This window comes from Diabrotica virgifera, chromosome 10 (genome assembly GCF_917563875.1).
Source record: "Diabrotica virgifera virgifera chromosome 10, PGI_DIABVI_V3a".
Lineage (NCBI taxonomy): Eukaryota > Metazoa > Arthropoda > Insecta > Coleoptera > Chrysomelidae > Diabrotica > Diabrotica virgifera.
In genome coordinates, this window is record NC_065452.1 from 95,661,834 (window position 1) to 95,675,192 (window position 13,359).

Consider the following 13,359-nt stretch of genomic DNA (forward strand, 5'->3'; position numbering starts at 1 on the left):
GTCTAGTTTCCATTGATGTAATGTGACACGTCTATAGACGACATTTTTAAGATAACGAGTTGTGGCAAAAAGTCGGTAGATTTTTTTTCACATTACATCTACAGATGCATATGAAATCCACGACACGATATCCATGGTCATCGTCCACATGTTTATAAAAAATGTTAAAAAACTTATTGTTTCCATAAACTACACTGGGATGCAAAATTAACCGGACACTTTAAAAATGGGTAATTTTTGATGTCTCGAATTTTCTAAACCTCTTGTCCGATTTAAGTGATTTTTTATTATGTTATAGCTTCATTTTTTAACAAAATCGCTGTAATAATATTGATGATAAACAGGTAAATTTTCAATGTATACCGGGTGTACCAATGAAACTGTGTTTTTTCTCAAACTTCGCATCAGCCTGTGGAATATTCTAGCATTTATAAAATAGTCAAAAACCCAACTATAGCCTCATGTTTTCTCAACATTTTGTTTTTTTATTCAGTCGCTTATGTTGGACCGTAAAAAAGTTAGGTACATTAACAGTTAGCCATGTTTTTCATCAACACAGGGTGTTTTTCAATAAGTATGGCAAAATTCAAGGGGTAATTCTATATGCAAAAATAATGACAGTTTGTTTTATACACCTATACCCGCACATGCTTTGTTTCTGCGATAGAGGGTGTTAAAATTTTTCTTACAAACTGAAGATTAATTTATTGCTTTAAAACCGGTTGAGATATGCAAATGAAATTTGGTGGGTTTTCAGACGTAGTTATTGTACAATTTTTGACATACAAGTAGGAATTTAATATTCACCATTGGCGCGCATACGGGTAATACGGCTCATATTACCCGTATGGGCGCCAATGGTGAATATTAATTTCTTACTCGTATGTCAAAAATTGTACAATAACTACGTCTGAAAACCCACCAAATTTCATTTGCATATCTCAACCGGTTTTAAAGCAATAAATAAATCTTCAGTTTGTCAGAAAAATTTTAACATTCTCTATCTCAGAAACGAAGCATTTGCGGACATAACGTTTATAAAACAAACTGTTATTACATTTTTATGCAGAATTACCCCTTAAAGTTTGAGAGACTTTTTTAAAACACCCTGTATTGATGAAAAACATGGCTAGTTGTTAAAGTACCTAACTTTTTTATGGTCTAATGTAAGCGAATAAATCAAAAAAGAAAATGTTGAGAAAACATGAGGCTATAGTTGGATTTTAATTTCAGTATTTTATAAATGCTAGAATATTCCACAGGGTGATGCGATCTTTGAGAAAAAAACATAGTTTGATTGGTACACCCGGTATACAATGAAAATTTAATTGTTTAGCAACAATTCTCTTACAGTGATAGTGTTAAAGAATATGGCTATAATATATTAAAAAAATCACTTAAATCGGACAACAGGTTCAAGAAATTCGAAACATCAAAAATGAACCATTTTTAAAGTGTCCGGTTAATTTTGCACCCCAGTGTATAAGCTCTAAAATAAATTCAGCAATTTCCCTATTCTACCTTGCAAAATTCATATAGTGTCACAACACTTGCTTATACATTTGACGCACTGGCCGTCAACGTGTTAAACAAATTTCTACTCTTAATGTTTGAACGAAGCAGCCGTTTTACCTTTCGTATAAACTCGGTAGTCATTCAGTTTTCATTTGCTTATGGTCAATTTTCCGCGCCTGCTTTACTCCAAGATCTTTATACATATTGTTTTCACCCATGGCCTCGATGTTCTGACCATTTTGTATATCGAATCCTCCGGGCTGTACTTTTCCTTAAAACAAGGCACTTGTCTAGTCCGAAGTGCATACTAATATGATTAGAAGAGGATTCTGCACTATTTAGCATCTCATCTAGTTGGTTTCGAGTGGAAGCCATTAATTTCAAATCATCCATATATGTACATACATACAACAGATGATTATGCTTCGCCACCTCATTGTTATTATTTATGATGCTAGAACCTGCGTCAGTGGAGTTCAATAGCTAAAATATTTATTTTATTGGTACTTGGTAGTCAACGTTGACCTAAGATGGTTGATTGGGTCCTCGGATAGAGTATCACCATGTTCCCAGAGGTTATATTCATGAACATCGGCGTTTAGCCTTTACAATATTATTTTAACACAATGTAGATTGATTTATAATCACAACCATTGGTTAGTTCTGGGGCTATTTTGCAAGTATTCAAATTCACTGATGATGGACCGATAGGTTCGAAAACGTTCTGATGAACACTTTTATTCAATCCATTGGGATTTTTAAAAATTTTAGTAAATATACCTTTTACATAGAAGTGGCTTTACTTCATGTTCCAGTTTGTTTAACTATAGGGCAGGCCGCACATCAAAGAAACATGAAACGTAAATCACGTTTCATGGAAATAAAATATTGCTAAACAAATAGACGTCCGGCCATTTATGAAACTTTCCGAAAATAAAAATGTGTTATGAGCATGAATCACACTCGTTTCATTGGTAGGAGGACTACCTATAAGATTTGTTTAGCCGTGTTTAATTTTCATGAAACGTGTTTTACGTTTCATGTTTCATGTTTTTCGTTTCATGTTTCGTTGGTGTGCGGCTTGCCTAAGGTATACAGCCAATCCAGATAACTACCCCTTTTAGTTATTTTATTATTATGTTAACAATTGTTATTTTCACCAGGTATTTAAAGGTGAATTCTAGTCTTCCACTCTATCATTATATGCTAAAAGGTCACTTTATTTCTCCTATTATTATTCGAATACTATTACTTTTTACCATACATACTCGTACTACGATTTAAATTTAAATAAATTTTTAATTTGATTTTTTTATGACACATTTTTCTAACCCTTGTGTACTCCCTTAAGAATCATCTTTATTTTTCTGTTGTACTACCCTGTTTTCTGCTTCAACACCGAGCGCGTCTTAAAAGCAATAAGGGCAAGAACAGAATAGGTAGTTGAGAACTTAAATAGTTTACATCGAGTAGAAAATTAAGGAAAATCAGATGTGGAATATTGTGTTTGGGTGTTTCGGGATTGGGAAGCAGTCGGCTCCGAGGGATTGGGATTTCTTAATAAACACAAACGTTCCGCAATTAGGACGTAGCGCCTACCAGAGAAATGTATAATGACAGATATCTAAGCAAGCATTAATTTAATCGTGCATCTGTAGAGTCATCAACAAAAGTAGCAGCTGGTGTGTTTTCGCGATGGAAACGGGAAACTTCACTATTTGGCTAGCAACAGGAACTTTTAAACGAATATTAAACCGTTACATATTACATTAATCCCTTCTAAATTATTTTAAAACATCAAATTAAAAAGTACTGTTACCTCTAAACATACAATAGTGAGTCCCAACTGAGCTAAATTTAAAATAAAGTTTTGGAAAACTATGAACAAAACCGATAATATTTTTTCAATTGGATATGGTAATTGAGTCAATACTCGCAATCTTTAGTTTGTATTTTTATTAGTTGTTACATAATCGTGGGCCAACCGGTTTCGAGTCTTACAATATATGACTCATCATCAGGCCCAGTACAAAAAAGTCTTCTCAATACAAACTACAAGCTAAAAAACACAAAACGAGAGACATGTACACATATATATATATATATATATATATATATATATATATATATATATATATATATATATATATATATATATATATATATATATATATATATATATAACATAAAAACAACTTTGTCTTGGTTTTAATCACACACCATGAAGCCAAGCAACTGTGTAGTATTGAACTCAACCTTCCATAGTATGTAAAGATGAGACTTATTGTCATTGGGAGCGACCAATCTGATGAAAATTGCTTGGTATATAATTTTAATATATATACTACCATCATTCCTCAACTAGTTAAGGGATGATGGAGTTCTGACAAGATAGTATGCGATCAAAAGACATAATATAAAGTTATTAGTAATTGGTATGTACTTACATAACAGCCATTGAAACTGTTCCACAGCTAAAGATGTACATGCAGTCACCAGCTCCCATAAGGATAGTTGATCGATCAAACAACCTTTAGTCTCTTATATTGTAAGTTGTGTTCAATGTGGAACTTGGAAAAGAAAAATTCTAATGTTCCCAAAGATGTGTGTTTTATATCCTTCACAGTTGTAGTTGTGTTTTTTAGCTTGTAGTTTGTATTGAGAAGACTTTTTTGTACTGGGCCTGATGATGAGTCATATATTGTAAGACTCGAAACCGGTTGGCCCACGATTATGTAACAACTAATAAAAATACAAACTAAAGATTGCGAGTATTGACTCAATTACCATATCCAATTGAAAAAATATTATCGGTTTTGTTCATAGTTTTCCAAAACTTTATTTTAAATTTAGCTCAGTTGGGACTCACTATTGTATGTTTAGAGGTAACAGTACTTTTTAATTTGATGTTTTAAAATAATTTAGAAGGGATTAATGTAATATGTAACGGTTTAATATTCGTTTAAAAGTTCCTGTTGCTAGCCAAATAGTGAAGTTTCCCGTTTCCATCGCGAAAACACACCAGCTGCTACTTTTGTTGATGACTCTACAGATGCACGATTAAATTAATGCTTGCTTAGATATCTGTCATTATACATTTCTCTGGTAGGCGCTACGTCCTAATTGCGGAACGTTTGTGTTTATTAAGAAATCCCAATCCCTCGGAGCCGACTGCTTCCCAATCCCGAAACACCCAAACACAATATTCCACATCTGATTTTCCTTAATTTTCTACTCGATGTAAACTATTTAAGTTCTCAACTACCTATTCTGTTCTTGCCCTTATTGCTTTTAAGACGCGCTCGGTGTTGAAGCAGAAAACAGGGTAGTACAACAGAAAAATAAAGATGATTCTTAAGGGAGTACACAAGGGTTAGAAAAATGTGTCATAAAAAAATCAAATTAAAAATTTATTTAAATTTAAATCGTAGTACGAGTATGTATGGTAAAAAGTAATAGTATTCGAATAATAATAGGAGAAATAAAGTGACCTTTTAGCATATAATGATAGAGTGGAAGACTAGAATTCACCTTTAAATACCTGGTGAAAATAACAATTGTTAACATAATAATAAAATAACTAAAAGGGGTAGTTATCTGGATTGGCTGTATACCTTAGGCAAGCCGCACACCAACGAAACATGAAACGAAAAACATGAAACATGAAACGTAAAACACGTTTCATGAAAATTAAACACGGCTAAACAAATCTTATAGGTAGTCCTCCTACCAATGAAACGAGTGTGATTCATGCTCATAACACATTTTTATTTTCGGAAAGTTTCATAAATGGCCGGACGTCTATTTGTTTAGCAATATTTTATTTCCATGAAACGTGATTTACGTTTCATGTTTCTTTGATGTGCGGCCTGCCCTATAGTTAAACAAACTGGAACATGAAGTAAAGCCACTTCTATGTAAAAGGTATATTTACTAAAATTTTTAAAAATCCCAATGGATTGAATAAAAGTGTTCATCAGAACGTTTTCGAACCTATCGGTCCATCATCAGTGAATTTGAATACTTGCAAAATAGCCCCAGAACTAACCAATGGTTGTGATTATAAATCAATCTACATTGTGTTAAAATAATATTGTAAAGGCTAAACGCCGATGTTCATGAATATAACCTCTGGGAACATGGTGATACTCTATCCGAGGACCCAATCAACCATCTTAGGTCAACGTTGACTACCAAGTACCAATAAAATAAATATTTTAGCTATTGAACTCCACTGACGCAGGTTCTAGCATCATAAATAATAACAATGAGGTGGCGAAGCATAATCATCTGTTGTATGTATGTACATATATGGATGATTTGAAATTAATGGCTTCCACTCGAAACCAACTAGATGAGATGCTAAATAGTGCAGAATCCTCTTCTAATCATATTAGTATGCACTTCGGACTAGACAAGTGCCTTGTTTTAAGGAAAAGTACAGCCCGGAGGATTCGATATACAAAATGGTCAGAACATCGAGGCCATGGGTGAAAACAATATGTATAAAGATCTTGGAGTAAAGCAGGCGCGGAAAATTGACCATAAGCAAATGAAAACTGAATGACTACCGAGTTTATACGAAAGGTAAAACGGCTGCTTCGTTCAAACATTAAGAGTAGAAATTTGTTTAACACGTTGACGGCCAGTGCGTCAAATGTATAAGCAAGTGTTGTGACACTATATGAATTTTGCAAGGTAGAATAGGGAAATTGCTGAATTTATTTTAGAGCTTATACACTGGGGTGCAAAATTAACCGGACACTTTAAAAATGGTTCATTTTTGATGTTTCGAATTTCTTGAACCTGTTGTCCGATTTAAGTGATTTTTTTAATATATTATAGCCATATTCTTTAACACTATCACTGTAAGAGAATTGTTGCTAAACAATTAAATTTTCATTGTATACCGGGTGTACCAATCAAACTATGTTTTTTTCTCAAAGATCGCATCACCCTGTGGAATATTCTAGCATTTATAAAATACTGAAATTAAAATCCAACTATAGCCTCATGTTTTCTCAACATTTTCTTTTTTGATTTATTCGCTTACATTAGACCATAAAAAAGTTAGGTACTTTAACAACTAGCCATGTTTTTCATCAATACAGGGTGTTTTAAAAAAGTCTCTCAAACTTTAAGGGGTAATTCTGCATAAAAATGTAATAACAGTTTGTTTTATAAACGTTATGTCCGCAAATGCTTCGTTTCTGAGATAGAGAATGTTAAAATTTTTCTGACAAACTGAAGATTTATTTATTGCTTTAAAACCGGTTGAGATATGCAAATGAAATTTGGTGGGTTTTCAGACGTAGTTATTGTACAATTTTTGACATACGAGTAAGAAATTAATATTCACCATTGGCGCCCATACGGGTAATATGAGCCGTATTACCCGTATGCGCGCCAATGGTGAATATTAAATTCCTACTTGTATGTCAAAAATTGTACAATAACTACGTCTGAAAACCCACCAAATTTCATTTGCATATCTCAACCGGTTTTAAAGCAATAAATTAATCTTCAGTTTGTAAGAAAAATTTTAACACCCTCTATCGCAGAAACAAAGCATGTGCGGGTATAGGTGTATAAAACAAACTGTCATTATTTTTGCATATAGAATTACCCCTTGAATTTTGCCATACTTATTGAAAAACACCCTGTGTTGATGAAAAACATGGCTAACTGTTAATGTACCTAACTTTTTTACGGTCCAACATAAGCGACTGAATAAAAAAACAAAATGTTGAGAAAACATGAGGCTATAGTTGGGTTTTTGACTATTTTATAAATGCTAGAATATTCCACAGGCTGATGCGAAGTTTGAGAAAAAACACAGTTTCATTGGTACACCCGGTATACATTGAAAATTTACCTGTTTATCATCAATATTATTACAGCGATTTTGTTAAAAAATGAAGCTATAACATAATAAAAAATCACTTAAATCGGACAAGAGGTTTAGAAAATTCGAGACATCAAAAATTACCCATTTTTAAAGTGTCCGGTTAATTTTGCATCCCAGTGTAGTTTATGGAAACAATAAGTTTTTTAACATTTTTTATAAACATGTGGACGATGACCATGGATATCGTGTCGTGGATTTCATATGCATCTGTAGATGTAATGTGAAAAAAAATCTACCGACTTTTTGCCACAACTCGTTATCTTAAAAATGTCGTCTATAGACGTGTCACATTACATCAATGGAAACTAGACGTCTATAGACGTCTGTCCGTCAACGTGTTAAGGCACTAAATACCTACGCATGTTCCGCGCTTGACTATTCATTTGACATTGTTAAGTGGACTAAAACGGATATAGAAAATCTTATATATTAAAAAAAAATACATTAGCAAGACAACCAAATTAAAAAATTACAAAACCGCAATCAAGCGAGGTATCACCGGTAAAGATGGTGCAGAGATGATGTGCTTAACACAAAAATATGAAATGAGGTTGGAAATCTTAGAGAGAAAGATATTTCGACGAATAATGGGACTGGTGAGGACAGATGTAGGCGAATTTCGAAGGTTAACCAATTGATAAATTAAAGAAGCCATCCAGGGTGAAGAAATAATCAAGTTCGCGAAGGCGCAAAGGCTTAGCTGGCTGGAACACACAGAAAAAGCTAACCCAGATTCTATGCTAAAGTGAATAACCGGCTGGAGACCAACAACAAAGAGACCAAAGGGAAGACCCAAAACAAGATGGAGAGATCAAGTCTTAGGAGATATAAAGAAGCTAAGAATCTACAGTTGCAAGGAGCGGTGTAAGGACCGGAAAGAGTGGAGGAAAATTGTGGACAGGGCCAAGTCACACAACACGCTGCTATAATAATAAAAATACAACAGCGGACTGATTCTCCGCAACAAATAAATCAGAGAGCCCAAAAGGGCGGCAAACGCTCCGCCAGGAGTAAGTAATGATGATGATGAACTATTCTATTAAAAATTCCTTGTTGATTGCGGTATTGGTTTTTGTCTTCTACTTCTTGGGAGGTAGGCCATTTGTGATACGCTCGTTGCTCAATCTGTTTCTTTAGCTTGAGTTCATCACTCCATAATACGCTCTTCTTTTCCCAAAGAATCATATGCAGCTCCCTTTAGCGATTCTACTACGTGGGTAAAAATCATATTTGTGACGTGGTTTACATACACGTTTAAGTCTCTAATCTAGACTGTTATGACATAATTTTCGTATGTTATCATCTTAAAGGCTGTTTATATTATGCTATGTTATATACATTCTTTGTATATAATGCTAATAATATATTTATGTGCCTAAGTTTTTGAGGAAAATAATATTCACAACACTGGAATGGATAATCTTCTTCTTCTGTTTATACTTGTTTTAGATCTGTCGATCATTTAATTCCGACGTTGAAGTATTTCTTGAGAGGTAGACTGCCAGCTATCTCTCTATCTTTTTGTTGGTCTTCCCGGTAGACGCTTGCCAGCTGGTTTTCCTTCTAGCGCAATTGTTAGTAGTCTATGCTCCTCCATTCTTTTTACATGACTAAACCATTTTCTTCGTCTTTGCCTACCCCATCTTACTACATCTTGCACACCACATTGTTCCCTGATGATGTTGCTTCGTATTCTATCACTTCTTGCCTTCACTGCAATTGCTCTTAGTGTGTTCATTTCAGCTGTTCGTAGTATGCTCTTGGTTTTATTGGTATCTTTTCTTGATTCAATACCATAGGTCATAACAGGTCTGACGCAAGTTTTATAAATTCTAACTTTGCTGTATATTCTCATATAATGGGTTATTCCAGACCACATCTCTCAAACATCCGGATATAACTGCGGCCTTGTTTATTGGTCCTCTTAGGTCTCTGGCTGAGCCATGATAACTTGATAAATCTACACCTAGATATTTGAACTGGTTTAGCTGTTCTATGGGTTTCCCTCTAACACGAGCTTGCATCTAATTGGATCTTTCGCAATGGTATTGCATTTTGTTTTCTGCGTGAATATGTTCCCTAATAACACAAAACATTCCAGGAATGTTCCTAGAAGGTACACACAGGACATTGAAAACATTCCTGGAATGTCCCCAAAAGCACACGAATGTCCCTGGAAAGTCCCAGGAAAGTGCTGTGTCAGCATTTTAAACATTCCTTGAATGTCTTGTTGGAACATTCCATGAATGTCTACGAATGTTCTTTGGACATCCACAGTATATTTTTTTAGACTGAATGCCTTATTGGAACATTCCACGAATGTCCACGAACATTCCATGAATGTCCACGTATGTTCCTAGGACATTCACAGTATATTTTTAAGACATTCTCTGAAATATATCGTCAGTGATGTGACAATCCTCCTATATGTTTTTTCATGAATTTTGCAGGAGACGAAAAACATTTTTTAAAGCCACCTCCTGTTTTCATACGTAAGTTTTGACTTGTTTTGTAGTAAATAGATAGTTGAATTTACTAAAAAACAAGTCAAAAAATATATGAAAACAGGAGGTGGCCCAAACAAGTGTTTAGTCTCTCTTACAAATCTCATGAAAAACAGATAGGAGGTATTGTCACATCACTGACGATATGTGGCCATACCAAATAATGCATCCTTGATAAATATAAACATTTTAATTGCACAAAATCTTTTCATACATTTTTTTAATGTAATTTACTGATATTCCTATTAAAAAATGTGTCACATTTGCTTTGTAAACCTTTCTTTTGCCTTTCGTAGCCACAAATTCCGTTTCCTTCCTGGTTTTTTGTAGACCACTTCTCTCAGCTGATTCTAAAAAAAATTAAAATAAATGGTAATTTTTCTATCCTTTACAATTAACAATCAGAAGAAATATTATTTACAGGTAATAATATGGATAAATAATAATAATAATAACTCCTTCATCAAGAGATAGCTATCAAGCTGGGACTTCTCCAAACGAACCATCTCCCATATTATCAATACGTCCCTGAGAGTATGCTTGAGGATGGCAACTACAAGCTATACTGGGACCGCACTGTGCTTACAGACCAAACAGTGGCATATAATAGACCAGATCTCATACTAGTTAATAAATTAACAAGACAAACCACACTAATTGATGTGGCGATACCTAACAACAATAATCTACGCAGTAAATTTACTGAAAAGATAGCCAAGTACAGAGATCTGAAAATTCAAATACGAAGACAATGAAGAATGCAAAGTACCTAGACGATACCTAGTATTATGTCTACTACTGGAGTTATTCCGAAGAACCTCGAAAACATAAAAAAGCTGGGTCTAAATGAACATCTTTATAAGACCATGCAGAAAGCTGTACTACTTGCGACGGCCAGATGTGTACGAAAATTTCTGGGAGATACTCCAGCATATCAAGTCACCTAGGGCTCGATAACACGGAAAGAGTCCCACCAGAGCTCAATCCTTTTGATACCGTAGGTGTCTGGGATGAGTCAATTTTCCCCCTAGAGGGAGTGTGAGCCGTATGGCTAAATCTGGATAATAATAAAATAAATATTAAATAATATTTAAATAAATAATAAATAATATTTTGTATTTTGACAATGACGTCCGATGTGGAAGTAGACCCTTAATAAAATTATTTTTTCAAGTAAATTGTGGCTTATTTCCCAGTTAGACTAGTTTATTACAAAAATGCCACAAAGAAATAGCTTTTTCACAAACAAATAAGTATTTATTTTATTATATTTATTGTTTTTATTATTTACTTTAACGTAAGATTATAACTTAATTCTTGTTTTCTATTTCTGATGTTTTTATTTATTTACATTGAATATTAATCAAACATGGAATATTAATCAAATAATTAAACAATGTCAACTTAGATCTCTGATGTAGATAATGAAGTGCAACGGTATCTATATTGTACAGACTATATTATTAATTAGGTTAAGCATATTACCTGTGTGACATAAGCTATTGGAACAGCACAGCCTCTCAATGAACAGATGAAAGTGAAGTTCTGTCAATATCTTTTTCTAAAAAATGTTTTTAACATACTCATCTACTAACAAATCTGATCTATACTTTACACCTTCTTCTCAGGATCTTCTGGAAAGCTGAAAATACAAATATGTGCATTACTAAGCATTATTAACGAATATATGTTTTAAATAAAAAATATGATTAATGAACTCAAAAATATTATAAAACAGCTTAGAAATTGTTCATTAATATAGTCGGTTCGCTAAACTCAGACAAAACTGGTTAGTGATTTTAGTAGGTAATTTTTTTTGTTTTTGGCCAAATTTGCCAAAATTGGGCAAAGTAGGGCTTTTCATCGATTGTCATTTGTTTCCAGCTCCTGTCATATGTTGTATAATCTGTGTATAATATTAATATACACGGATTATACGACATAATATGATAGATGCTCGAAACAAATGACTGAATGAAAAGCCCTATTACTAACTAATTAGTAATTATTAACTATTTAGTAATTATTTTCTTTTTTTTTTGGTAAAATTTGCAAAATTATTTACTAAAATCACTAGCCAGTTGTGTCTGAGACTCAGTTGTACTGAGACTCTGAGTTTAGCGGACCGACAATATCTTTATATTCGGTGTATTCATTATATGTAGTTGGTACTATTATAGTGTGTGGTCTACCGTCGTGTTTATAAACGCCTACATTAGCAAAAACGTAAAAAGAATTATTATTTTAATTTTACAAAAATAATCCCAATAAATAAATTTTGCTATTATCTCCATTTACTATTTTGTTATTATATTATCTCTATTTACTATTTTAGTTAGGAATAAGTGAAGTTTGTGGCTTATTCGCAATTAAAATAATAAATGGATATGACCAATTATTAACCTACAAAATAATAATTCTTCTGATTTATGCATTTTATTCACTTTGTTATATCTACGTTACTTAAAAGATTTTTTATTAATAGTATTAGGGTATTAGTATTTTCTGAAATAGGGGTTATTCCTTTGTTTACATATTAATTTGCATACTAACCTAGTATGAAACGTTATTCCTGTAGAATACATTGCTTCTGCTACTGCAACTTTCGTTGAGAACAGGACACCATTATGCACTATACAAGCACAAATACAAAAAAAAAACAAACAACAAAAAATATACACGTTTCGTTTACCAAACATTACCAAAACGAAAACAAGACGGCAAGATGGTCGAACCGAAGCCACGCGATTCACGCGAAGCGCCGAAGTGAGGTCGTTCGTTGTGGTCGTTGGTCTTTTTTAGTCACGTGATGCCCTCTCTAAGCGCCGTTCACAAATTCTGACAAATACACGCGCGGCGAATTTGAAAATGAACGCAATTAAGAATAATTATAAATGCCTCTCTTCGTTTTTGCACAAGTTTCTGTTATAAGTAATGTTATATCGTTACAAGTATTTATTATTTGGCAGCTTAAAATATAGGAACATTTGTAGTATGTTCACAGAATGTCTTATGGTAACATTCTAGGAATAATTTAATCAGATGTTCACCGAATGTTCCCTGAATGGTCAGGACATTCAAATATTGATAGAACTTTGGTAGTACATTCCTGGAATGTTTTGTGCTGTTAGGGTTTATGTTCAGTCGTCGGCACGCTTGGTAGAATCGATAAAGTTGTCTTTGTAGGTCACCCTCATCCTCTGCAATCATTTAATTTTTGTCGTGTTGTTATTGTTCATCTCTTTCATGACTTCCCCAATATTTGCCGGTACCCTTTTTGCTTCATTTTCTGTAATATATCGCTAAGTTTGACTTTGTCAAATGCTTTTGTTAGGTCTACGAAGCAAATGTATGCGGGTTGGTTATATTCTATCGACTTCCCTGTTTATTGTTTCATGATAAATATTGCGTCCGTTGTCGACCTGCCTTTTC

The 13,359-nt window shown here is 33.5% G+C and overlaps 1 protein-coding gene across 1 annotated transcript in view; it reads left to right on the top strand.

Moving 5' to 3' along the window:
* Nucleotides 1-13,359, top strand: part of LOC126893274 (uncharacterized) — a 518,645-nt gene that overhangs the window by 176,206 nt on the left and 329,080 nt on the right. The window lies entirely within an intron of this gene.